The sequence below is a fragment of the Fringilla coelebs genome (assembly GCF_963513975.1).
Source record: "Fringilla coelebs genome assembly, chromosome: 3".
NCBI lineage: Eukaryota > Metazoa > Chordata > Aves > Passeriformes > Fringillidae > Fringilla > Fringilla coelebs.
The window spans coordinates 103,736,723-103,760,786 of NC_140030.1; positions in this window are offsets into that span (position 1 = coordinate 103,736,723).

The following is a 24,064-nucleotide window of genomic DNA, read 5'->3' on the forward strand; positions in this document are numbered from 1 at the left end:
GTGATTACTTTGAGTTATATCTCTGGCTTGAATTGCTGACAAAATAAGAATAAGCATGACATGACGGATAGGATCTGCCATGATAATAAGTAAAAGTCTGGAAAAAATTAAGTTGACATTTGAAGAAGGGGAGAAAATGTCAAGAAATAATTATTTTTATTCAATATTGTTTGTGAGAAGCTTATTGTCCCTAACCAGGTCTGAGCATATTGTCTGCTTATTTTATAATCTATCTAGAGTTTCCTTTCATTAATTGAGATGTAATCAATAATAACCAATTACACATGAAATGCCCTCTTCCTCCCCCTCCTTCCTGCTACACCTTCTTGCCCTGCCTCCCTGCTGAGGTCCTTCTGAGCCCTTCATTGGTCTGAACCACTCTACTGCAAGTCACTCTCAGTCCTTTATATATGTATATGGAAAACTGGGAAGGGGATTAGTAAGGCGCCCTCCCTAACTGGAATGGAAAACTTGTTTATTCCATTTCTTCTTGGCAACACACTGACTTAAGGGACTGCAAACTCCTTAAAACACTGCTCATTCACCGTGTATTTGATACAAAATGGGTGTCTTGGACCAAAGCCCAAGATCAGTTACAGCTGCCTCTGCAAAATGAAGTGCTCTTAAATCCAACTCACTTAAACAGTGAAGCTTTTTTCAGGCAGATGGGTCCAGTGTGCCTGAGCACCACTTATCCTTTCCTGGATCAGGGGCTTCATTCATCCTCCACCAGGTCCCCGGTGCAAGGAATGCCAGCAGAAGCTCCGTAGGGCTTTTCCTTGTTTTACTCAGCCTTACATTTTGCTAAAACCCAGTGACTTTAGCCAGGAACCACACAGACAATGTTCTACATTCCGTGGCCTTATTTTACTGCCTGGTTGCTTGCACTTACTTTGGCTGTAAGTCTGTGCTTTGTACCCTGATCTTACATCAGCGACAGAAAAGGATATCTTTTCTAATCAGTGGTATAATATCACTGCGTAGAGTCTGACACAGCTTCTACAAAACAGTGTGTTTTGGAGAATGTGAATTGAGCAGCACAACAGCTCTCTCTTGACACACTGAGTCTCTTGGTGATGTCCTCCAGCTAGCCCTCACCTCCTGGCCCGTGCCAGGAGTGGCTGTCCCCTCTCCACCCCTCGGGTCGGTCTGGGCGGCAACAAAGCAGGGCTGCCTAATTCCCAGAGGCAGCAAAGCTGCTCAGTGAGGCTGCTGATAGGAATCCCGAGTCCAGGAAGCCAGAACAAAGGAGACAAGAGGGACCACTTGTGTAAGTCCTCAAGAGGATTTAACCTCCAAGAAGATCCAGTGACAAATGGCAAAGCTCCAGCAGGGTAACATCAACTTAAGAACAGGGTAGGGTACTAGGGGAGGACACAAAGTTTAACCAATAGTAGAAGAGCAGGGGAGGAACGTAGGGATCTGATTCCAGGTAGGGATGAGATTCCAGGTAACCAATAGGGGATAACAGGTAGGGATCAGATTCCAGGTAATCAATAGGGGATAACACAGGGATCAGATTCCAGGTAACCAATAGGGGATAACACAGGGATCAGAGTAACCAATAGGGGATAACACAGGGATCAGAGTAACCAATAGGGGATAACACAGGGATCAGGTTCCAGGTAACCAATAGGGGATAACACAGGGATCAGAGTAACCAATAGGGGATAACACAGGGATCAGAGTAACCAATAGGGGATAACACAGGGATCAGGTTCCAGGTAACCAATAGGGGATAACACAGGGATCAGATTCCAGGTAACCAATAGGGGATAACACAGGGATCAGAGTAACCAATAGGGGATAACACAGGGATCAGACTCCCGGTAACCAATAGGGGATAACACAGGGATCAGAGTAACCAATAGGGGATAACACAGGGATCAGACTCCCGGTAACCAATAGGGGATAACACAGGGATGAGATTCCAGGTAACCAATAGGGGATAACGCAGGGATCAGACTGCTGGTAACCAATAGGGGATAACATGGGCAGGGATCAGGCTTGGCACACCAATGGAACTTTGAGGGAAGGGTGACAGACAAGGAAGGTTCTAGAGAAAGGGGTGGGGTTACATTTGATGGACAAGGGAAGAGGGCAGTACTTCCAGGATTGGCAGGGAAGAGTCTGGAAATCAGGGAGGTGCAAGGGAGATTGACATGGGGACTGACATAGGATTATGTGGGAAAATAGGAGTAAATAACTTCAGGGCAAAACAATTGGGAAAATGAACGGGGTACATGGAACAAGCCACTATAAATGCACAGACAGGAACACCTTAAAGTTAGAACAGAAAACCATGGAAAAAAACACTATAAACTCACAGAAAGGAACACCTTAAAATTAGAACAATCTACCACACTCTCTTAGGCTTTAGAGAGAACAATATATTAAATTTTTAAACGCTACTGTGTTCGCAAGCTCTAGATTTGGTTGTTTCAAATGATCTTTGGGATTTATTTGGAGCTGAAAACTTATTTGAACACATTTGACGGACAAAACACGCCAGTATGATGTGGAATAACACTGTATTTTCCTACATCATGTAATATCTGATAGCCTTTCTTTTCCAGCTGGAAGCAATGGTGGATTGGAGCACTGTTTCCTAACTGTGACACACAATGTTAAGTTCTGTAATTTAACATTTTCAAGCCTTTTTTCTATATATTTGAGGAAAAAAACAAAAACAAAAAAAACGGGGAAAGGAAAAAAATGTGCCAAACCTCAGAAAACTAATCACCAAAGCAGATATTCTTATCTGGTATCTAATTGTACAGTCTCTATTCCATTACATACATTTTATTTCAGGAAAAAGTGGCAATTTGGACAAGCATAACTCTGAAAGTAACCATTTTTCCATCCCTGTTTTATGAAAAGTTATGTGAACCATATGCAAAGCAAAAACATCTCTATAGAAACTAAATAAAAGAACAGCAATTAAATCAGTAGAACATTATGATTAATTGTATTCCTTTAAAAATAAATAAGAGGAAAATCAGAGAGACTTCCTAGACAATTTTGAAATGAATCTGCAGGATGCCACTACTTTTTTCTATTCCCTTGCTGATACTGGGACATTGGTGCACTGAATCTGACATGCACCCCCCAACAAAGCATTTATAATTCACTACAGTGAATGAGTGTGGTCTCTTACATTCTAGACAAAAATTTCATGATGAAATATGGTCCTTATGAAAAATATATAAGCATATGCAGCCCGAGTTTTCTTTGCTCTGGATGAAACTGCATTAAAATTGAACCTCTGCAGGATCACTGTGCCTTTTTACCTGCTTGTCTATGCTGGTTGCATGAAAATCACACTGTTATGGGTAGAGAAGAATTAAAGGTGGTTGATGGTGTGTTCATTCTGGATTTTCTGTGACAGTGAGACAAGGAGGGAAATTGTCTCTGTTTGAACCAATGATTTTTACCCATGTAATCAGCAGAGCAAAGATTTTTATTGTGTAATTTTTGGCTAGAAAATTCTTTCCCCTGCTTAGAAAATTCGAACTCATGGCCTTATCAGTGTGCAGGGTATGAAGTCTTCTGGAAATATATGACCAGTTTCCTATGGGAGGATTCTTAATGCTCATCCTCCAACTTTGCAGGCAAGGAACTCTCAATGCTGTTGTGTCTGAGAGAACAGGTCTGAAATAATAGACAGTTCTGGTGGGGCACAAAGGGGAAAATATGTTATGAAGAGGGATTGGCTAAGAATGACTCATGCTGCACAGCTTCTCCCCTTTCTCCAGGCAGGACTGATCTAGGGAATTTCTGCAATATTTGATATCTTACAGCATTCTTGCTTTAAGAAGAGAGAAGGAAAAAAAAAAACCCGCATCTGTTTGCTTTATTGCACTGTCAGGATTTGATTCTTCAGCTGCTGTGCCCCTACTGATGTCTTAATGGGGCCTAAGAAATAATACTTTTGGCCTACAAAGTAATAATTCTACTATAAAGACCTGCTTACTCTCTTCTGTTCTCTTTTTAGTATTTGTAAGGCAATGATCCAGATAATTCATCACTGCATCAAGAAAATAAAAATGCTCTTGCCAGGGGAAACTGAAATATTACACACAGCTATTTGGAAACTCATTTACAATATTAAAAGAAGTAGCTTACAAAAATTCATGTATTTAACAACTTTCAGAAGCAGTCCATCTTTCTACAAAGATCCAGTGTTACAATAAGGACTTTATTACAGTTTTGCACAATGTATGTATACTATGTAGCTTTTATCTTGTCCTAAACATTTCAACCTTTGCCTTAAACACTTCAACATTTACCCAGAGATCTTTGGGCTCCATTTATCTTGAAAAAAACCCAAGTGTAAGCACAGTGAAGCTTAGGTTATTTTTCTCCCTCTGCAGAAATCGCATGATCTACATCTTATACATCTCATGTTTGGTGCAGTGTGTTGCAAACCGGGTCTTTATCAGTTCATTTGTCTTTGCTTACCATGTTTACTTGATTTTTTTTTCACCTCAGATTTCAAGCAGGTTGAGAAGACCAACACTCAAAACAAAAAGAAAAGCAACACTCAAGTCAAAAACATCCTGGTAACATTTGTGCTCCATTGTTGAGTTTCATACAGGATGCATGAAGATTTCATAAAAGATGCAGATAATATTTATTATTCTGTTAATAAAAGGGCCAGGTCGCTATCAGAAATGTCACAGTGTTAATTCTATTACAGAAATCACTGGCATTAATTATTATTTTGTAATCCACAAGTGTGGGACAATTCTGTTGAGCTGCATGAGACACTGGAACCGCCCTCCTCCTTGCCCTGCCACAGTGACCAGAATGGCAAAAGTGCTTTTGTTGGGAAACCAGGCTGCTGGAGTTTTTACAGTAAGTAAACAAATTCTCCAAAGAATTTCAGTGTTTATAGCCACTGTCTCACATCTATTAACAGCCTTTAAATATGCTGTCAGAGTTCATGTAACAGCAGTGAACCTTTCCTTTTTTGTCACTCTTCCTGGGTGGGTTTAGGTTAGTCTGTAGTCTGCTTGTTTATCATGCCTTCCACTTACTCTGCTCTCTATTAATACATTTCTAGAACTACCTTGGAATTATCAAGGCATGTCATGGCTGGCAAATGTGAATGTTTTGCCTCGCTGCTGCTGCTGTGCCATTTTGGGAGGAGAGCAATCCAATTATGACAAGTTGTTTGCTATTAACCTTTGATTGCTGAATGTTGTTTGTTGAGATGCAAAAAGCAAGAACATAAAGGCAATTATAATTCTCTCATCCTTACTGATTTCAAACACTCTTTCCTTTCTTGCCTGTCTGTTGTGGAATGAGCTCCTGGTTTCAATTCATTCTTTTACATCAATGTGCTCTTTCAAATCTGTTCTAAAAGCTCATTTATTCTCAGCATCTCATTAACCAAACAGTTGTCTCTTCTCCCCTATTATTATTTCTATTTCACCTGTCCTTTCATAAGCCTTGTTTGTATTCCCTTTTCTTTCTTACTTCTTTAATCATGCCTATTTCCATAACTTATTTTATTGTACTGTTTAAAAGTTTAGTGCCTTAGCCAGGGGTGCTAAGCAAAATCCAAAGTCAGGATCACCAAAGGGAAATCATATCTGCAATGTGCATGAAATAAAAGCAGACATTTGGTTCTTCATTAGCACTTAAGGGTTCTATCCTGGAGTTCACTGAAACCATGGAAGTCAATTAATGGGCTGCTTTAAGCTTTGGATAAGACAAGGAAAAATGAAAAAAAAACAAGGTAGAAGGAAGAATGGAATGGAATGGAATGGAATGGAATGGAATGGAATGGAATGGACATAAAATAGGTGCAAGAAGATATATTGGAGATTCACATTAACCATCTCTGTTAAAACATCCATTTTGATAAGTGTGCAAAAAAAACCTCAAACCCCAACGTTTTTCAAAATGCAAAGTACATGTGCAATAGCACTGATAAGAATTAAAGCCAGGATGCAAAATAATATTCATTAAACACATGGGATCAATAACCAGAAAAAGAATTCTTCCATTCTGTGTAGCATTCCTGGCTTACCAGAGTAACATACAATGTGTTGAGGCCTTTGCTTTTTTTGAGGAACAACACACAGAAAAATATCAAATGCCTATAACTTTCTTTTATGGTTTGAAATATATATTTTAAAGTTAATCAGCATATGATCATTTGCCTTTTGTTAATTCCATATTCCCCTAAAGGCAATAACTAAACCAAAATAGGCATTTTTGCTGAAATTCTTCTAAAACAACAAAAGGACATTTCAAACCAGATGAAATTTAGGAACTAAATTCAGCTACATGCGGTGATGTAAAATGGGATTTGATATAATTTCTCTTTTCTTAGATTTCTTTTCTGTCTTTCAGGATTTAGAAATGAACATTCAGGCCAAAAAATGCATGGTATTTCTGCTATCAATCACCTTTTTTATATGCAGGCTACGAAACCATTTTCAAGAAAATATTGTGTTTGCCATGATAGTGAAAGGGAATATTAGGGTTTTTTCAAGAGGAAAAACTAAAATCATACTAAAATTCAAATAGATCAAGTAATTGTGACTGTTCAACTTTACCACTGTGAAAATTTCATGTGCCTTTGTAATAGGAAAAATATAATCCATTTGTTGCTAGAGAAAAGTGTTATTTTTTACTTACCTTGACATGGCATTAATAAGGAGTAAGCTCAGCAAAATACACAGTGAACTGTATGACCTAGCCCCAATTAAGCCTTTCAGTTAAAGCAATATTGAGTTAAGTATGGCACTGCAAATCTGGAACACTCCAAAGTTGCAAAGGTACCTTTCCAATGGTAGTATTGGAACAGAGATTTTTATCTCTCTTGGTTGTGCATAGAACTGTTCTGTTCATAAAAGCTAAAACCCAACCATGATGACCTATTTTGAATATTTTCATACTTTTGCCAAGGTAGTAGAAGCTCTTGCTTCTAGCACAGTTTCAGCTTCTATATAGTGTATCATTTTCAGGAAGTGTACCCCAAAATACACTCTTTGTAGGTGTTCACCTGTGAGAATTGAGCTTCCAGGAAATATTACAGTACCCTGAAACACTGGCTGATGGTAGGAGAACAATGGAAAGAAGACAAAACATTTGAAATAAGTTCAAACAAAAAGGCCGACAAATATTACTGACAGATTGTTGAGATTTTGTCTAGTAAACAAAAGAAATGTTGGCCTGGAAATCAATGAACCAAAATTAGTGTGTTGGAACCAATTTTGGTTCATTGATTTGGGCTTGTACAACCCCCAAAGGGAAAATGGTCTATTTTAGCAAAAGTAGAAAGGGAATCACAGTAATCACAGCAGCTGACTTGTGATTTGATTATTGAACCAACCTTTTCTTTTCCAATGTGAAGAAATTCACGATGGATTAAGAGATACTTAATACTGTACTTTGAAATTATCTCAGTGGCCTCAAATGAATCTTTATTTTAAAAAAGAAAGCATTACTGGGATTCTGTTCTTACCCTTTTGGGTTCTCTTTGCATTTCTGTAATTCCATTTATTCAGCTCATTGATGCTGGTCTTTTCACATGAGGTAGCAAGCTGTCCAATGACAATATTTCTTCATGTCACTGGGGCAGATAAATGCTATCTACCTGCACCTGAGGGAAGTCTTTTGCTCTTGATGTTGGTGCTGACACCTCTCCCTTGCTGTAGCCCTTAAGTGTGCAGGATCCCAGCTGCCCGTTGCAGTCCTGCCTTCACTCTCTGTGGCTCTAACTCAGCACTCTGGGAATCCTAAACCACTTCTAAAAGTGCAGATACTGAGCTGGGAGGATGCTGGTTCATTGTTGGTACATTGCTGAGAGCAGGACTGACTAGATTCAGCCTAGATTCACAGAAGGCTGGGTTTTCCTGTTGTCCACATAGGGTTTGCTCATTTTATGGAAGCTGGTGGTGAGAATGGCTCACACATTTAAAAGCCAAATTTTGAATAAACTGATGAAATGTTATTCTGTGCTCAGTCGTGGGCAACCCTCTCAACCTTCCATAATCAGATATGAAGAAGGCAACGATGCAGAATAAAATAAAAAATGCACTGATAGTTGTCCTGGTTTCAGCTAGGGCAGAGTTAACTTCTCAGCAGTGGTTACAGGGCTGTGGTTTGGATTCAGAACGAGAGTGGTGTTGATAACACACTGATGTTTTGGGTTTTGCCAGGTTGTGCTTCTCCTAAGGCAAGGACATTTTTTCCTTGTCTCATATTCTGCCAGTGAGCAGGTACCCCAAAAAAACTGGGAGGGAACCTAACTGGGACAGATGACCAAAGAGATATTCCACACCATAGATCATGCCCTGTATATAAACTGAGGGGAGTTACCCATGAGGAGAGACAATCTGAGTTCAGAAAGGCAGGCCTGGCACTGATCTGTGGGTGGTGAACAACTGAATTAAGCACCACTTGTTTGTATCTTTTTATTTTCATTATTATTTTCATTTACTGTTATTACTATATTTTACTTTATTTTCAATTATTAAACTGGTCTTGCAAGTTTTGCTTTGTTTCTCCTCCCCATTCCACCAAGGTAAGAGGGGAGAGAGGCAGGAGTTGAGCAAATTAAGCTGTGTAGCACCTACTTTCCAGCTGAGCCTAAAACCACAACAGTAGTACAATAACTATCAGATATTTCAAGAAATAATCACACACAAAAAATCTATCTCTGTTTATTTGGATCAGTGTAAGTAAATTTTGCTTTCTTCAGAGCCATGAACTTATTATTAATGTGCCACTAATTTGGTGATGATTCACACAATAATTTTATTTTTATTTTTGTAGCAGAGCTCTAGTATTCTTCATTTATACACAAAAATTTTTTCTTGTGTCACAAAAATCAAAACAAAATTGGCTCAGTTGGTCAGAGCATGGTGCTAATAGCACAAAGGTTATGTGCCATTCACTTTTGGTTTGGACAGAGTGATCATTGTGGGTCCCTTCCATCTCAGAGTATCCTGTGATTCTCTGAAAACACACATCTCAATAAAATTTCCTTTAACTTAGTCATAAAAATTGATCTCCTGATTTTGGCCTCTTTTTTCTTCTGTAGTAATGATTAAGACACATAATCAAAATACTGCTAATTAAGAGTGTGACCCAGTTAAAATAAAAATTATATATAAGGAAAAAGAAAAGACTGTTATTGACTTTTCAGTCTGATGAAATTGGGGGGGGGGGAGGGGGTTTATCCTTCTGATCTGGTATGAAGAAGGACTGGGTTAATGCAAAGTGCACAAGCAAGAGGAAAATAAATTTATTTTCCATTTCCTCCTCTCTCACATGAATATTTGTGCTCTGGTTTAGACTGTGAATAATGTTGGGAGAATATTTAGCAGCGTGAAGTATCTGGGACCTTTCAGGAGGGCTAGTCAGTGTTTGGGACAGGAATAATGACTGGTGATATTGACCACATTATTTCACAATTATGTCCATCCACAGAGAAAGGGACAGAACCTTCTTAGATCTACCATAGGGATAACAGTGTTACTCTACAATGGCCTGGAAATAATTTCACATCCTAAGAGGTTCTAATCCTCAGTGCCAAGTAAGCAAAAATAGATACCACTGGCTACACACATTCTTCTTTAGCCAGGAAAATGCAGGAAAGAAAAAGGCAAGTACTAATCTGTATGTACTGTACACACAAAGCAATCAAAGTCCTCAAACATTTACTCTGCATTGTCATATCTGAGGAGAAGGATTGCATCTGTTCTAACTAGCCTTTTTACAAAAAACAAAAACAAAAAGACAAAACAAAATTTAAAAAAACCACCAAACCCACATGCAAGCAAATAAAAACCCAAAAAAACCAAAACCCCCAAACAAACAAACAAAACAAAACAACCAAAAAAAACCCCCAAAAAACCACCAAAACCAAAGAATGTGTCTGGGGACCTACAATAACTAAAGTGTAGTCCTGGGGAGATATCAATACATTTTTTCTCCATTCCTCTATTGTCTTCTGCATGAGATGTCTCATCCAGCACATACTGTACTTACTGTTATCATCTCCTGAAAGGTAAATAGCTGGTACAGAACTCATATATCTGTATCTCTGGGCCAATCAAATATGTTTGATGTTAGAGCAATGCCAAATGGGTGTTTCAAGCTTTGGAAAGCTCACTCCTGAACTGGAACTCTGCAAATACTCTGAATATCTTTGTGGCGTTTTGAAAATTTAAAATGGATCTATGTGATGTTGCACAACTCTTTCTGTCTCCAGGTTCTTTTTGCATATTCTATTTTGATTGTAGTCTTAATGCACAGATATATTACCTTCAGGTGTACACACACTTTTGAAAAAAGTCATTTTTAAGGCAATCCTTCTCAGAGCCCCGAAACAATACCAAAGAGAAATATTAAATAATGTACTTTGTATTAGCTGTTGGAGGCAGCCTATATATTTAATCTGTCAAGCAGTACTTTCCTTTCTAATGCCAAGAGCAGTGTAATCACAGAAGAGCCATCTCTACAGATCTCACTTTGAGTCTTTATTAACAGGATGGAAAACCCTTCCAGCTGATAAGACTCTAGTTCTTGGTAGAAAGTTTTTTTCAAATAGTTCCACTGGGGTCAATAGGCAGCAGTCAGGGATTTCTTTCTGGTCCAAAGAGTTTTCTGTCTATAGAACTGACACATTTAGAATCATGTGGATGTCCTTTAATACATTCAGGAGGTAAGGAATAAAAGTCTAAACTTTGCCTGCTTTTTCTAATGAGAAATTTTAACCAAATGATGATGTGTAACAATGGTAGGAGATGACCCAATGGGAACAGGCAGAGTACTTCTGCATTCCAGCTCATTGCAAATATCATTTCAAAATGCCTGGGTTGTTTTCACAGTGTTTGTATATAACATGGCAGCTACCCATTGACCTAGGCCAGACAAATCCCCTTCTCTAGAGGCAGCTTTTCATCAAGCAGGGTTTGGTACTGATCATCCCCCCAAAGCCCTGTTCAACCCTTCTGCATTTAAGAAACCCCAGCACTTGGACAGACATGGTCTTGCAAATCCAGCTGAGTAAAAGGTAAAAAGCATTATTTCAAACGTTGCTTCTGAGATGTCTTACAGTAAAATTTGGTAACTGTGTGAAGGCTCACAATCCACTGTAATCACCTGAAGCTGATGTGTTCCATTCAATATTCCATGGACTGAAAGCATTTCTGCCATCAGGGATGGCACCTTGGGGCTTAGGCTCTGGAATTAGCTGACAGAAAGACATCATTCATATCCTTTACTAGGCACAGGTAATTCAGAGAGGGTCCTGACATACTTTTGGAGATCTGAGGAGAGATACTCTAAGTAGGTACAAGCCCCATTGGTTTTTATACTTCTAATTTCAGCTGGGATTCCAATTCAGTGTGTTTCTGTTTGTGTAGCCAGCTATATTGAAATAAGAGGGAAGCAGTGTAAAGTTGTTTTTTTACAGGGTGTTTTTATTGTAAATTTTTATAATCTGAGACTGTAATAAAATGAAACTCTTCTGCTTATTTACATTTGTCAAAGATAAATGGATTTTTCTCCATTCTGTTAAGAAAATCTGTTCAAAATAAGCATCATCCAGCCATTGGTTAATAGAAGAGACTTCCAGGCAAGACTGAGTGTCTGAAGCCAAGTTCTTAAAACTTTATTGAGGTTCCTAAATGAAATACTTTGATTGGCAAGATAATGCTAAGAAATGCCAGCATTGCTGAGGTCAGTGAGAAGACTCCAGGAGATTAATCATCACAGGAAAACAAAGAGTGAATATGACTAGAAAGGAGAACACATAAAATATCACAATCAGATACTGTTTGTCCAAGGCATAAACATGTCAAAGGAGAAAGTTTTTTGGTATAACCCCTAAGAATGGAATATAATCGAACACAAAGAAAAATGTCAAAATCATAGAATTTTTTTTCTGTAGGGCTTTTCAGACCACCTGAAAACATTTTGGGTTTCTACGTGGATACTTGCTTTTCTGAAGACATGCTGCACTTTAAAAACAAAGAAAAACCTTTTAAAATACAACTGCTTTGAAGTGCCAAGTCCAAATCACTGATATGTAGGGTGTGGCATCAAAACCAGGCAATTATGCTGTGCACTGTAGAAATTTTTTGGATATACAAATAATTATAAATTAGTGAGAGTCTGTGCAAACTTAAGATCTCATACCCATCTCTATATTACCACCAGTCCATGTGCCTTCCTCTGCTTTCCAGCTTCCTCAATTGGCTGTTTCCTGTATTTATTTATGGTCTCATGGCTGAGCTTTAAGATCAAGAGAACAAATAAGAGCAAAGAGACAAAAGTCTGGGAAAAGAGAGAGGCTGTCTGTAAAAGGGTGAGAATATTTTTACCACTGGTTTTAGAGACCCAAAAAACTTCTCCTGTGCTAGAAAGAGTGCCATTTGAAAGGTCAGGTCTCCCTGAGTTGCCACTGGCTGAGCTCTCTAAGGGGACACTTCATACACAAAGCTGTGGGAGATGGAAATGGAGTTCCATCATACAATTTTTATGGAGCATATCTATATTTTAATATGCTTACACAGTTATGCAGCAGTCTACAATGTTTGTTTATCCAGTCTGTTGCTTGATATGAAACTTTTCTTGTTTTAGTCAGGCTTTTTTTCATGGCTTGGAACAGTGTGTGCCATGTGCCAAGTCTTTCTTCTACTCTCAGAGCACACTTCATCTGAAGTAATACTCAGTTCTATTTGCAAGGTGCAGTTAACAGCCGAATAGAAAATTTTATCTAGGCTCATATTTACTGGGAGCTTGCCACTTTCCTCCTATTTTGCCTTAAAATTCTGTTTGCACTTACAAGTGCTCTATAGAGCCTTATTTTAGCTTGGAAGCCGCTTTTCACAGCTTATCAGCTACAGTCAAAAGAGAAGGAAACTGCTTGAGTCTTTGCATTTACAGCTGCACATTTGAAGTGCTCTTTTGCACTTTTACTATTATTCTTGTTCTATTTTTAGAAATCTTCCCCAGAAAAATATGAGATATGAGGGAGGTGATTCTTCCCCTCTACTCAGCGCTGGTAAGGTCATACCTGGGATTTTTATCCAATTCTGAATTCATCAGTACAGGAGACGCATGGACATAAAAAAGAGAGCCCAGTCAAGGGTCGTAAAGGTGATGGGCTGAGGCCTCTCTCCCCTGCCAAAAGACTGAGAGAGCTGGCACTGCTTGTCCTGGAGAGGACTGAGAAAGGTTTTTATTCATGTATACAAATACTTGAAGGAAAGGTGCATAGAGGACAGAGACAGGCTCTTTTCTGTGGTCTCCAGAGACAGGACCAAGGGCAGCGAGCACAAACTGAAACACAGGAAGATCCACGTGAACTTCCTCACTGTGAGAGTGACCAAGCACTGGCAGAGCTTTTCCAGAAAGATTGTGGATTTCCCAGTGCTGGAGATATTCAAAAGCCACAGAACATGGTCCAGGGCAGCCTGGTTTGGATGGCACTGCTTGAGCTGAGGGATTGCACAAGATGACCTTGGGTTCCCTTTCAATCTTACCCACTCTGTCATTCTGGGAGATTCTGCATCCCATAGCAAAGCAAAAACACCTGCACCTGGTGGAGGCAGGGACAACCAGGTATGAGACTCAGATGTGCAGGTAGTTTATCCACGACATAATCGGTGAGCCTCGTGCACCTAAAAATACTGCAGCAGTTAGAGTGGATGCAATCTTTGAAACACACTTTTAAAAAGTAAAGCAAAACCTGCAAAAACATGCACTTTTCATATGGGAAAGAAAAACAACGAAGGCAAGGCCCTAGGAAAAATCCATAATCCAGAAGTATTCATAAAACTTGGCATTTGAAAGCAATCTATAGGTCAAAGCAGACATTAATTAATTTTCAGCACTCCTTTGAGCAGTGGATGAGAAAATATTAGTTAAGCTGAAGAAAATAAACCAGTTAAATATTTCATCTCCCGAGGCTACATAACATGAAATCTAATACCCTGACATTTTTTTTTCTATTAGTATTTCTTCTATGTTTATGTTAATCACATTAATTTACTATCAGTTCTGATTCCAGTACATCTGTTTGCTTTTAAGCTACATTTCAGTTTTAGCTGTGGACCCACTGTAGAACTGCAAGAAAAAGGCAGACTAACAATTTTTGCTCTGAAATGACTGCAGTAGGCAATGGTTGCTTACTTGGTGTGTTCATTCCTTCCTGCTCCCATATTATTAGACAATAAAACAGCATTAGGTATAAGTCCCATTTAACTAGGTAGTATTTCACAAGCACCAACCATTTGGTGACCACATGAAGCACAAAACTGTAGTGATGAGGAGTATTTTCTGTTCTACAAACCAATGGTGCTGTTATGTAGAACCAGCCCATTCTGGCAAGTCTCTTGCACATCCACATTAGCATTTCAGACTCTTCCAGTGCTCAGGGAGTGGACAATCCAACCAGTTTTTGAACAGCCTGTCAGGATATGCCTAACTACCCTCTCTATTTTGGTATTCTTGTCGAAATCTTTTGTGTCAGCTGCTGTGAAAGTGCAGAGGAATAATAAAATGCTGGCTGGCTATCATTCTTCTCAAGCAAACTTTAAAAGGGGGAGCTCAGGTCCTATAAGAAAATCAGACAAGCCTTCAGACTGAAGGAAAACGTTGTGATGGCACAGATTGAGTGAGCTGTCATCTGAATGCACAGCAAGCACAATTTGTATTTTTTTTTTTGTTTTAATTCCTTTGTTAGGAAAGGCTCTGGGGAGGTAATGACAGCTTGCTATTTGCTCATGGGCCCAAGGAATGCGAGAGTTGTGTTCTGTCCTGGCTGTGGTGGTAGTCCCTGCAGGCACATCCTCTAGAACAGGAAGGTGGGGGTCTCTGGATCCCACCCACACACCAACTGGCAGAGTTGGCAAGCTGAAGAGGAATAATTGTTTCCAGCCTTTGCAATTTTATCTTGATCTTGATATATTTGGTATATTTCCTTAATCTACACGGAGTTGAACGATTATCAGTAAATTTCCACTGTTTCTAGGAAAAAATAATGAAGTGTTCATGCTTGTGGAGGTAAGATTAAAGGTATGATCTAGAGCATTTTTTAAAAAGAAAGAGAGGAAAAAATATTTGTCTTTCTTGATCACAATATTTTGAGAGATCTTTCATGTTAAATGGTTGCATTTTCTGATACTAGAAGACTGCAATGTTCTATGAAGTGGAAAATGTGCATTGTCCTGAATCCAGTGGTCTCAATATTTTGATTGTTGAAGTTATTCACCCAGTACCCTCTTTATTGCATACAAATGTTTTTTTTCCTACTAACTTCCAGTTTCAGCATAAAACACATCTCATATTTTGTATCTCTTCCTGTAACACAAAACTTGCAGCACACTGTGCCATAGATAAAAGTCATCCACAGAAACATCACAAATCCTCATTTCGGTGAACTGTAGCTAAAAATGTGAATTGACTTTAGTCAAAGATTTTGCATTTGTGTCTAGCACCAGTTTGAGAAGCCATTTTAATCTGCTGCTCTTCTCATGCACAGAGTGATTGTGGTGAAGTGATTTAGGAAGGAATTGCTAGAAAGAATTTAACTTTGCTAACACAGACAGAGGGACAGGGGTTTAACATTAATAACTGAAGATGCATGCCTATGCATGTGGAAGGGGGAAATGCTTCATTTTTATTAGAAATATAGTCAGCAAAAACTGAGCACAGGACTTTATATATAATGCTCTAGACACAGAAAATCAGCACTAAATTGTGCAAGAGCATAGCTCCAACAAGAGCTTAAAATTAAGTCAATCCCCTGGTTAGATATGTGATTGTTGCTTGTGCAATTAGCCTTGCAGTAGTACTGAGATGAGCTGAGAAGGATTTACTGACTGAGGCCAAGCCTTATCAGAGAAGCCTTTTCGGGTGTAGATTAATGTGGAAATGACTTTTGCATGCCTCAGTAAACTAGTGCATTAGGAGTAAAGACTTTTCTAAAATGCATTACAAAGGCCATTTTGCCCTGTACTAGACAGAACAGTTTGCCCTTTCTGCAGCAGATGTTGTTGCAGATTGCCCCTGCTGACTGCACCAGGATTTAAAAAGTGGAGGATTTAATAAAAATCTGCCTTTTAAAAAATTATTTCAGTTTCTATTAGGTAAAAGAAATGGAGTATTGGAAAAAAAAAATATCAGTACCTGGTGATTGATAATATAATCTAAAGAAATACTACTTGAAAGAAGAATACACAAAAGTTAAACCAGCAGAGAAGATTTATGAAAATGGGAGACCCAACTCTTTAACAGACAGAAAGTTGTGGGGAAGAACTGCTAAAACAGGGAAAGCTAACAAATGGAAAAGAAAGGGACAAATAAGTCATTGGGCAGGGTTAGACACAGTACAGTGCTACGAAAAAGAGCAAAGCTTAATATATTTGGTTAGGATTTTTGGTGAAGTATTTCCAAAAAACACAAGATGTGTTCTTATTGCTATCAACTTTTTTGAACAACTAAAAAGATTGTAAACAGCTTTTTGAAATCTTAAAGCAAATAATCTTAGAAGTTCTGAAGTAAATCATTTCAAAGTGCAAAGAAATGTGATTTAGGTACCTTTGTACACACCATGGTGCTTCATAAAAATGCCCACTTAACGTGTCAAATGCAGAAAAGAGATTTGAATTACAGGTGCCTCTGAGGTGGGCAGCATGGCCTAAGCTTTTCTGGGAAATGCTCCCTGGCACCTGCTTGGTTATTCAGTTTGGAATATCAGCATGTGCATTAAGCAGTTGCTCAGCCCATATGAGTGATAGAAAATATGTTTGACCTGGTGGTGAGCACATCATGGGGAGGAGTAACTGATGTATTTGTGTGACCGTGCCACACTTTCAGTCACATTTATTTGCAGGAGTCAGTAAAGAGTCAGTGAGTTCACAAAAGAGAAATATTTAGAGAATTCTGTAACACTTTGATTAGGGGGACACTTAAAATAAAGCAGCCTCTAGGGCCTGGGGAAAAAACACATTTTTGCCTTGTTCCTAGACTGCCATCATGTATGGTCTGAGGTGCATTTACATGGCACTTGTCACCATCTGTCCTTAGCCAGCTCTGTATTGACTCTGGAAGAGTTCTGGGACAGAACTTTCACAGGAAAACATTTTGTCTGGTCTACCATTGCAGACTAGTCCATCTGTCTATCTCCAGTTCTAACGAAAATATCTGGGCATTAAAAAAAAGAAAACAAAAAACAAAAAACAAGGATCATGTTGACCTGTTCAAGGAAACATGGAAAGACCTGAGGATTACAAAGTCATTAAGTACACATGAAAAATTCTTGCCTGACAGCTTCATAGTTAAAATCCATTTGAAAATTTGAAATGAGGTGCCTCGCAGGTGTTCACTCAGACAAGGGGAAGAAATGCCTGAAGTCATATTTCAGTGACCTCACCTTTTTTTTGGCCTGAATGAGAAAGAAATGCTAGAGCTTCATCTTTTTTTTTCTGGAGGTATCGTTGCTGCTATTACTAAAAATGCTGAAATGGCTTGCAAGTTTAAGAATGAGGAGAGTTTTTCAGAAAAGTAAAGAATATGTACAGGAAATACCTCAATTGGAGATCAAAATAACAAACATACAAATCAACCCCTTCTCATATTTCCACATGAAAGACGCTGGATCAGCCGGACAAACTGAATCTGATTTGCTGACTATTATACAGCAGAAATTTTCTTGCAGGGGAATATACTAGCAAACTATAGTACCTAATTTAGTGCCTAAATGCCACAAGGAGTCCCAGGTATCCCAGGTAACAGACTGCACCATGATTTGATAACGTTATCAGCTAATAAAATTGTCTGTTTCATACCCAGCTAATGGAGAGTGGGAATTGCGTGAGACTGTCCCGTGGAATCCAGAGCTGTCAGGGCAGATCAGAAAAGACATTCAGTAAAATTCAGCATGAGAGATCTTTCTGTGTCTTTTTCCCCAAGACTCACCCATGTCACCATGATATTTTCTGAAAAATCCCTCTGCCAGAATTTCTTCTCCTAGGAAGTTCCAGCTTCTCCCTGTTTTGCTGCTTTGGAATGTGATTTGGAGATTGCTTATCCAGCATGTGGATTGTTTTAATTTAATGACCGGTCATGGTCCAGCTGTGTCAAGGCTCTGAGGAGTCACCAGGTTTTTCTTTATCATTCTTGTTAAGCCTCCTCTCTTTCTTTATTATAGTTTTAGTATAGTATTCTTTTAATATAATATCATAAAATAATCAATCAGCCTTCTGAGAACTTGGAGTCAAATCCTCATCTCTCACCTCTTCCTAGGGACCTCACAATCACCACACACCTACCCTCTTGATCATCTCCCTTGGAGCATGCTGCCTCTTCCTATAGACTGTACATGAACTCCATGATCTGGGAAGCTGATATCTACAACTACAATCACACAGAGCTGTATGAATCACTGTCTTCTCTCTCTCTGCAGTTATTTAGGGGAAAGAGGTCAGAAAAAAACCTGTAAAAATCAGTCTTCTCGAATATTCATGGAGCACATAGATAAGTGACATTCATCTAAAACTGGAGTTTCACGAGCATTTTAAGCTCAAGGCAACACTGTCAGCAAAAGGAGCTGCACAAGGAGCTTCTTTTCACAATGACAGAGCTACTTGGCTCAGGCATGTCTGTCAGAAGAAGAAAAAAGACAAGGAGGAAAAACAACACGTGTTAAGATGCAGTTACATTTCCCAGCAGGGTCTACAGCTCATTCACACTTGCTAAATCACAGCCTGTGCCTCCTTTCCCTGACTCATTCCTGCAGTTCTGGGTCCTGTTGGGAAACCCTGCAGAAGCAGAACAATTTCCTGGTTCAAAGCAGTGAAAACTTTCTGCTTCCCATGAACAGGGAGGGATCCTGACCCTCTCTCTTCCACTCTAGATTCACTCTGGATTTCTGATATGTAGTCTTGTTAAACAAGATTTCGTTTAATCCCCTCATTTGTCTGTAAATCTGGTGCATGGATTTCTTCTGTGTATAAAGCAGATAAAAAGCATCTGACTAGTTAAATTTGTTTACTGAACAGCAGTTAACTTTTTTTCCTTCTAATCAATGGAAATATCAAAATTAGTTAGAGAGGCCAAAGAATAAGTTCAAAGGGACCATTTCTCTGCTTAGAAAAACTGTGGATGAGTAAATATTTTGCTACTGGTATTTCCGTTTTTCATTACTTTTATTCTAGTACTTAATATTTTATACCAAGGAAAATGTAAATAATTTCTCTGCTTTGTTTTTTACATAAAGGAAAAAAAATACAACCATGAGGCTTTAATTTTGATTTTAGTGGGTAGGTCATTTGATTGAAGACAGTATGATTGTCTTCTTTTACACTTTAAGAGCCAATAGCCATGGGCTTTTGACCACTTTAGGATTTCAAATCCATCTGGAAAAGATTTAAAGCACTGAGAAGCTTATTGACTAAAGAGATAGAGCTTTGGTTGTGTTGCTGGTTTGGGGTTTTTTTTTGGTTGCTTGGTTGGTTTGGTTTTCATGCATCATTGTAGCATTTGCCATTTGAAATAAATGCATATCTTCTAGGTCACTCAAAAATATTTAACATAGTTTTCATAGTGGTTTGCAATTTTTGTTGTTCTGTAAAGATTTACAGGGCAGTTTCTGGTTGGCTGGGAGTGCATATTGGTAATGTTGTATTCCTGCTTCTTTTGAGCTGTTCCAGGAGCTGGAAAAGACTTCTGGAAAGAGAGGAGAAAAGTCAGCTTCTTCCTTTGTGACAAAGAGTAAAATGAAGAATTCATCAAAAAAAAATTTAAGGAACACAAACTGTCTATAGGAAGAGGACCAAAAGACAAAAAACCATAGTGTTAATATCTGGAAACACAAAGGTGAATGAAAGTGCTTATGGGAAGAGATTTGTACATTGTTGCACATACATTTAAATGTAAGAATCCTCATAAACTCAGAAAGTTCAGGAAGATTATCCAAATATTTAAGATCTCTCATTAAATTACAGTTTTGATATGGTTTTCATACAGTTAGTGGGATACACTTACATATAATTTATGGTATTATGAATAAAGCTTAATGGGAGATGAATTATAAAGATGAGTTAATGGACTTCTTTCCCACAGGATCAGGAATCCCACTGTGCATCCGTTAACGCCCCCTCCAAAGTGAATATCCCCTCATTACCAGTAGATTAGAACCGTTCATGATGCACCTGGCTAACTGATATTTTCCAGCTTAATTGTAGAGAGAGAGTCCTCCTCCTTCAAATTTCTCATCAGCTGGTTAATCATTAGTTGCCTGCACTAGAATTCTAATTTCAGTCAGAACAACTCCATCCTTCTCAAGTGGAATAAATCCCTCTCTACATGAGCTTGCCTGCATGGTGTGTCTGTCAGGCAGCTCTTCAAGACTTAGAGAGACTCAGTAAATTTGGCTGTTTTGTTCATGAAATCTAATGATTTCCCCACCCTCCCCTTACCTAGCTCAATTAGAACCCTTCAATTTTTTTTCTTTTTTGAGATTCATCATGGACACTGCTTCTTGGTGAAAAAGAACCCCATAAAATATTAATAGCACAATTTATAAAGTTTATTTCAAACTTGAGTACAGCTCTGATCAAAATGCTAGTTTTAGTTGCAAAGGAAAATTTTTATGCTAAGTTCAAAATGGGTCTGGAAATTGGCACTGTGAATGGAAAAACCCCTTAACATTTAAAAATAAATATTTAAAATCCTGTTTCCTAGCTTACATTATCAAATCACTATTTTCCAAAATCAGTTCCATCAGAGAAAATTTGTTGTGAATCAAATCCAGAAAAACAGACACACAACTCTAAGTACAGCAGCTCATTGTTTAACTTCATATCCTGGACTTTGTGTGCACGTTGGTTCAATATTGCTTGTAGACTGTAAGTGGGGAAAGATCCATGGAAAACAGTTTGTCTTCATATCAAAATGATAGTGCCATAAACTTCAACCCATTTGTTTCTGATGTTCATATTCATTTTGGCCATTAAACCTTATCTTTCATTGCTCAGGGTTGTCTCCATTTTTCTTCTGTTCTTGCACTCTGCTTAAGTGATAACTCACCAACCATAAAACAAGGACTGAGATATGGAACCTGAGGTGGATATTGTATAAAATTGCCATCAAAGCCATGTCCTAAGGCACATCATCAGTGATTTAGGGACCATTTGCTTGTTAGATCTTGAGAATAAATGGTTGCTTCTTCATTAAACCGTTCAGCTCCTCCATGTGCATTTCCAAAATGCCAGCACCACACCTGTCACAAAGCCCCCCTGTACATGATGCAGCATTTCTGTAAAAAAAAAAAAAAAAGAAAAAATTAATAACACTGGAAAATTCCAGTGAGCAATTCCACAGTAAAGGTGTTCCAAATATACTGAGTGCTACTGATACATGCATGTCAGGAAAAAATGTTTAAACATAATAAATACTCCACCTATGTCTCTATTCTCATTTTTCTTATGATTCTTGCTGTATGAAGAAAAATAATTAAAAACACTGAAAATACTACAACACTCTTTTGATTTTCCCCTCTGTTCTCTATGTAACTGTCAATTAATTTGGGTTAAATTGCTCCACTATCTTGACCAGATGAATCAACATTCAAACAAATTTTGGGTTTTAGTCAATTTATTGAAAACATAGATTAAATCTAAAACTTATTCAGTATCTTGATGGGAAGGACTTCAATTCATTTTGGTATTTGATCAGATTTTATTTTTCCATCAAATCATATTTTATGCTTCCATATTGAGGATTAATGATTTAATGATTAATAAGGCATACAACAATATAAATGAAGCATGAAACATCAGTCACATTAGAAATCACACTAGACTATTTCATTACATTTAAAAATATATGATTGCATTGTTTTTTGACCATATTCTTCTTACAGGCATTTTACTTTGTTAGTTGTCAAGAAAAGCAGGTTACCTGCAGGTCTTAAATATTCTTCCTGTTAATCTTGTTTCCTGAAGGTTTTCAACCACCTTGAGAAGTCAAAGCATCTGTGAACTTTGATGAGAGCCAAAACTTCTCATAAATGAATTCATAAATATAGGAAAAAAGGATAATGCCAGTATTGTGGATATGCAGAAGCATAGAACAATATTTCAACATTTTATCATTTTCGAAATCAGTACTGGAGTCCAGGAACATTTTAGAAAGCACGTAGGAAATGTTTTCTTGCAAAAATGTTCAATAAAAATCAATAAAGGAAGCCTCTGAAGTTCAAACAAATCAATCTGAAAACTCACCAAACTCGTAAGAATTTCAGAAAGAACTTCTCAGACTGACTTATGCATACTGCAGTGTTAGAGAAATATAGAAAGAATGTGCTACAAGTTGCATTGATATATAAGGTTAATGACTACAAGTTGTGAAGCCCATGACCTTGTTGAAATAAAAAAATATCATTTTCTATTAATCTAAATTGCAAGATATGAGAACCTATAAAGCTTCATGAGCATACTACACCTGAAAAACTCCTAAAATTTTCCTTCTCACAAAACAACCTTTTTGATTCTTTTCACTGCAAAAATATCCTTTTAGGCTACTTGAAATTGTCATGGAACTGCTGTTTAGTCAGTACTTTTTCATTTCTACCATGTCTTTATCTCTAGTTTCTCCTGAAAAAAAATCCTATCTTCATGCAAACAGCAAAAAATACAACACTTCAATAACTTTTAAATTTATTAAGGGATTTTCTTGCAAAATAGTAACCCAAATGTGTTGTAGAAATGCAAGAATATGAAATAGAACATATCCCCTATTTAGTGTTCTCCCTAGAGAACCTATTTAACTTTCCCAAAACTATATTATCATTCATTATTTAGATCTATACACTCTTCTTACCAATTAAAAAAGAAAGTTTTGATGACATTTTGCTATACTCTTGGCCTCAAAGGCAGGCTGTGGCAGTAAATTTCCAAAGCCTGAAATTGCATTCTGTGAAAAGTATTTCTTTTCATCCTGACTTCCCATTTTTCAGTCTCACTAAGTGATTCCTTGTTCCTTTGTTGAAAAGGGAACTAGAGTTTCTCTCTTATCATCTCTTCACCAATTATCGTTTTATATGCTTTTGTCATGAACCCTCTTACTCCTTACCTTTGTGAGGCAAGTAATCCAAATCCATTAAGCCATTCTTTCAAAAAAGAACTTTCCAAGACTGGTAATTATAGTTATTGCCAGTCACTGATGTTTTTTTGGTTTTTTTTTCCTTTTTTTTTTTTTTTTTTTAAGATAGAAGGAAGGATTATCTATGGTATCTCAGCTAAAAACAAATTTATAAGGCATATTTTCTGTGGACAAATTTAGATATTTCTGGTGTGTTTACTTTTCCAAAATATTTTACTAAGCAGAGTTTTTCATTTAAATACCATCATTTAGAACCCAGAAATTTTTGCCCATTCATACTTTTCCTCGAGTGTGAAGTACTTTCAGTTTACCAGTAGTGAATGTCATGTGGCATTAAGTTATATTTTCAGGCCACTCTGAAGATCCTCACACTCTTTCTCAGAGTAAATTGTTATAGGTCATACTTGGTTTATTCAGCAAAATATTGTGAATTTGGTAGGACTTAGGTGTTCCACTCTTGCCTTTAGCATATTTTGACAGTTTCTTTGACTCTTGGTGAGATATGTTACTGGGGAATAGGTCAGAAAGCAGCTGGATGCAATTTTTCTCCAATTTATTTGAAGGTGTGAACTGAAGCAGCTAAAATGTAGCAGGGAATTTGTTTTACAGACTTTATGTCACATAAAATATTTTAGTCAGTAGAACCCAGTCTTTTCTGGATTTTTTACAATAAATGGCACAATGGCTTAAGGCAAAATTTAGTCATCACTGGTTTATCCTACCGTGGACCTGCTTCTTCAAACTTCTCAGATTTCCAGAAAAATCTTACTTAGCAAGAGGTACCAGGAGAGATGTCCATGGGTTGATGTCTCTGCTGTTAAAATAATTGCTGAAAGAAGGAAATCAAGAGAGGAGTTCACCTGTCAAACCCAGGCCATGTTAGTGTGTTAGCTTCATTATGTTGTTTTGTACAAGTGTGGGTAAC